The sequence below is a fragment of the Schistocerca piceifrons genome, unplaced genomic scaffold, assembly GCF_021461385.2.
Source record: "Schistocerca piceifrons isolate TAMUIC-IGC-003096 unplaced genomic scaffold, iqSchPice1.1 HiC_scaffold_1160, whole genome shotgun sequence".
NCBI lineage: Eukaryota > Metazoa > Arthropoda > Insecta > Orthoptera > Acrididae > Schistocerca > Schistocerca piceifrons.
The window spans coordinates 1-5000 of record NW_025726973.1 but is presented as its reverse complement, the minus strand read 5'-3'; the positions used below and the strand labels follow the sequence as shown (position 1 = coordinate 5000).

Here is a 5000-nt window from a genome sequence, read left to right as displayed (position 1 = left end):
CTAACCTATGTTGTGCCTTAACCTAACCTATGTTGTGCCTTAACCTAACCTATGTTGTGCCTTAACCTAACCTATGTTGTGCCTTAACCTAACCTATGTTGTGCCTTAACCTAACCTATGTTGTGCCTTAACCTAACCTATGTTGTACCTTAACCTAACCCATGTTGTACCTTAACCTAACCCATGTTGTACCTTAACCTAACCCATGTTGTACCTTAACCTAACCCATGTTGTACCTTAACCTAACCCATGTTGTACCTTAACCTAACCCACGTTGTGCCTTAACCTAACCCACGTTGTGCCTTAACCTAACCCACGTTGTGCCTTAACCTAACCCACGTTGTGCCTTAACCTAACCCACGTTGTACCTTAACCTAACCCACGTTGTCCCCTAACCTAACCCACGTTGTCCCCTAACGTAACCCACGTTGTCCCCTAACGTAACCCACGTTGTCCCCTAACGTAACCCACGTTGTCGCCTAAACCTGCTCTGTAATTGTTATACGACTCGTTCAATTAGTGTAGTGTTGCCCACCCGCAACCCTCGCAATATAGTTCGCTACTCGCACTGCCCGCTCCCCTGTGTATCGCTTCATGTTAAACACCTTGCAAGTCTTGCTCACTTTCCACATGCTCCTGCTGTACACTGTAATGTGGATGGCAGCAGGACGTACATGCCGCCCCTCCCCACGTCCCCACCTTGCCCCCTGCCTTCGCAAGCTGGTTGGTGAGAACTTTGCATGTTCAATGCCCTTCGCATGCGACGTACTCAGGCTACGTTGTGGTGCGGCCTGTGTCAACTGTCCGCTAATGTCGTACGCGTAAACCACAATCTGTACTGCACATTCGTCCTTATGTACTGAATGATACATCGTGGCACATGTGTGACCGTACAACGACTGCGCCCAAAAACGGCGGACCATACAGTGCAAATATTGTGCACGCAGCTACGTGTCGTCTCCCTATGAGAGCTGGATTGCAGTGTGGTACGCCATAGAGACGTGTGGGAGGAACGGACGCCGTGGATGGCGATCAGCATGAGCTGTCTGTTGATGTATTCGGACCTAGTCGTCTCTCCTCACACACCGTGATGGCATGGTGCACCGCGTTCCATATCTGCGACATGCTACAGAGGCCGGTTGACAGTCGTTCGAGCAATGGACATCGCATACGTACGGGGGCCACCTTCCACGTATTGTCTAGGCGTGCACATTTTGTTGCGTGTATGTGGGCAGACGTAGTGTGGCGTGACACCTGACACAGGCATGCAATAATCGTTGAAGTTGCAAATGGCGATGGACGCCTGCGTTTTCTGGTGAAGTTACGCAAATGAACAAATGGTAACCTGTTGTGGTGCGGTTGTTCTCGCTAGGGGTGAATCGGTGATGGCGACGATAGGTTGAGGTACTAACCGGTTGTTCCAGCGATACCCACCATGCCGACGAAACTGAACGGCATCTGGGTGTGAAGCGATACGCGGCGGTGGCTGGGTGGGACCGTCCCCGGCCGGTGAGGGGGCGCCTCCCGGCGTGCTGGCCGCGCGGTGCGTGGGCGCACGCGCTACAGCCGGCTGGTGGGGGGCGGCCAGTGGCAGGCGCGCCGGCCGACGGACGCGGCAGGCGTCGCAGCTGCGCGCCGGCGCACCCTGCGCGCGGCGCCGTGCGGCCAAAGTAGGTCCTCGCGGGCCCGGTGCGAAGCGCGGTGGACATCTTCAGTGTGCTGGTCCGATTGAGGACTGTGTGCGTTGAGGATGCGCCGCCGCCCGGCGCTCGGCGCCGCGACGCCGTCTGCTGCTCGGTCGCCCCAGCGGTTCTCGCTGGTGGTTTGTATCGCAGCTGTGCGGATGTGTTGGCGCGTGCGCTGTGCTGGGAGAGTTCGCTTCGGCACCCAAGTGGGGCTTTTGTCCTTCTGTGGCGCTGGCGTTGGAGCTGCCGGTCACCGTAGGTGGCGCGTGTTGTCTCCCGCCGGCAATGCCACGACAGCACGCTCCCGGGCCTCTGTCGGCAGCGGCAAGCTCAGTTGGGAGCACGGGTGGTCGCACCGAAAGCGTCTACTCGCCTAACTCCGGGCGATTGCGCCTCTCTCGAACCCGACCAAGTACTTGGGGACGGCGCTGCGCGCCGCCGGGACCTGAGAGGGTTTCGAGGTGTATTGTGCAGGGGAGCTCAGCCTCCTCCTGTTTGCAGAATGATTGAGCGGACGCTTGCGTGTTCGCGCGGGCCCCCCGGGACACACTCCCGGGCGGCCGGCTGCTCAGCTCTAGTTGACGCAGCTCCCTGGTTGATCCTGCCAGTAGTCATATGCTTGTCTCAAAGATTAAGCCATGCATGTCTCAGTACAAGCCGCATTAAGGTGAAACCGCGAATGGCTCATTAAATCAGTTATGGTTCCTTAGATCGTACCCACGTTACTTGGATAACTGTGGTAATTCTAGAGCTAATACATGCAAACAGAGTCCCGACCAGAGATGGAAGGGACGCTTTTATTAGATCAAAACCAATCGGTCGGCTCGTCCGGTCCGTTTGCCTTGGTGACTCTGAATAACTTTGGGCTGATCGCACGGTCCTCGTACCGGCGACGCATCTTTCAAATGTCTGCCTTATCAACTGTCGATGGTAGGTTCTGCGCCTACCATGGTTGTAACGGGTAACGGGGAATCAGGGTTCGATTCCGGAGAGGGAGCCTGAGAAACGGCTACCACATCCAAGGAAGGCAGCAGGCGCGCAAATTACCCACTCCCGGCACGGGGAGGTAGTGACGAAAAATAACGATACGGGACTCATCCGAGGCCCCGTAATCGGAATGAGGTACACTTTAAATCCTTTAACGAGTATCTATTGGAGGGCAAGTCTGGGTGCCAGCAGCCGCGGTAATTCCAGCTCCAATAGCGTATATTAAAGTTGTTGCGGTTAAAAAGCTCGTAGTTGGATTTGTGTCCCACGCTGTTGGTTCACCGCCCGTCGGTGTTTAACTGGCATGTATCGTGGGACGTCCTGCCGGTGGGGCGAGCCGAAGGGCGTGCGACCGCCTCGTGCGTGCTCGTGCGTCCCGAGGCGGACCCCGTTGAAATCCTACCAGGGTGCTCTTTATTGAGTGTCTCGGTGGGCCGGCACGTTTACTTTGAACAAATTAGAGTGCTTAAAGCAGGCAAGCCCGCCTGAATACTGTGTGCATGGAATAATGGAATAGGACCTCGGTTCTATTTTGTTGGTTTCGGAACCCGAGGTAATGATTAATAGGGACAGGCGGGGGGCATTCGTATTGCGACGTTAGAGGTGAAATTCTTGGATCGTCGCAAGACGAACAGAAGCGAAAGCATTTGCCAAGTATGTTTTCATTAATCAAGAACGAAAGTTAGAGGTTCGAAGGCGATCAGATACCGCCCTAGTTCTAACCATAAACGATGCCAGCCAGCGATCCGCCGCAGTTCCTCCGATGACTCGGCGGGCAGCCTCCGGGAAACCAAAGCTTTTGGGTTCCGGGGGAAGTATGGTTGCAAAGCTGAAACTTAAAGGAATTGACGGAAGGGGCACCACCAGGAGTGGAGCCTGCGGCTTAATTTGACTCAACACGGGAAACCTCACCAGGCCCGGACACCGGAAGGATTGACAGATTGATAGCTCTTTCTTGATTCGTGGGTGGTGGTGCATGGCCGTTCTTAGTTGGTGGAGCGATTTGTCTGGTTAATTCCGATAACGAACGAGACTCTAGCCTGCTAACTAGTCGCGTGACATCCTTCGTGCTGTCAGCGATTACTTTTCTTCTTAGAGGGACAGGCGGCTTCTAGCCGCACGAGATTGAGCAATAACAGGTCTGTGATGCCCTTAGATGTTCTGGGCCGCACGCGCGCTACACTGAAGGAATCAGCGTGTCTTCCTAGGCCGAAAGGTCGGGGTAACCCGCTGAACCTCCTTCGTGCTAGGGATTGGGGCTTGCAATTGTTCCCCCATGAACGAGGAATTCCCAGTAAGCGCGAGTCATAAGCTCGCGTTGATTACGTCCCTGCCCTTTGTACACACCGCCCGTCGCTACTACCGATTGAATGATTTAGTGAGGTCTTCGGACTGGTACGCGGCATTGACTCTGTCGTTGCCGATGCTACCGGAAAGATGACCAAACTTGATCATTTAGAGGAAGTAAAAGTCGTAACAAGGTTTCCGTAGGTGAACCTGCGAAGGATCATTACCGACTAGACTGCATGTCTTTCGATGTGCGTGTCGTGTCGCGCAACACGCTACCTGTACGGCTCGCCGTAGCCGTGCGCCGCGTGCGGAACCACGCGTGCCTCTCAAAACTAGCGGCAATGTTGTGTGGTACGAGCGGCTGAAGCGCTGGAGCGGCTGGCCTGCGGCACCTGGCGCCTGGCGCCGGTTTTGAATGACTTTCGCCCGAGTGCCTGTCCGCTCCGGTGTGGAGCCGTACGACGCCCGTCGGCCGTGAGGCCGTTGGACACAGAACGCTGGAACAGGGGCCGCCACACGCCTCACTCCCGCCTATGCGACCGTCTCGAAAGAGACGGCGGAAACTGAGAAAAGATCACCCAGGACGGGTGGATCACTCGGCTCGTGGGTCGATGAAGAACGCAGCAAATTGCGCGTCGACATGTGAACTGCAGGACACATGAACATCGACGTTTCGAACGCACATTGCGGTCCATGGATTCCGTTCCCGGCCACGTCTGGCGTGAGGGTCGGCTACGTATACTGAAGCGCGCGGCGTTTGCCCCGCTTCGCAGACCTGGGAGTGTCGCGGCCGCCTGTGGGGCCGGCCGCGTCTCCTCAAACGTGCGATGCGCGCCCGTCGCCTGGCGGTTCGCATACCGGTACTTTCTCGGTAGCGTGCACAGCCGGCTGGCGGTGTGGCGTGCGACACCTCGTTACAACGACCTCAGAGCAGGCGAGACTACCCGCTGAATTTAAGCATATTACTAAGCGGAGGAAAAGAAACTAACAAGGATTCCCCCAGTAGCGGCGAGCGAACAGGGAAGAGTCCAGCACCGA

General features: G+C 56.1%; 1 non-coding gene and 1 pseudogene across 1 annotated transcript; both read left to right on the top strand.

The window, feature by feature from the left end:
* Positions 1 to 2273: 2273 nt before the first annotated feature.
* Positions 2274 to 4185, top strand: LOC124728462. Its single transcript, XR_007007367.1, has one exon. It is a non-coding gene; the product is annotated as a small subunit ribosomal RNA (ribosomal RNA).
* Positions 4186 to 4538: 353 nt separating this feature from the next.
* LOC124728470 lies at positions 4539 to 4693 on the top strand (annotated as a pseudogene).
* The last annotated feature ends 307 nt before the right edge of the window (positions 4694 to 5000 follow it).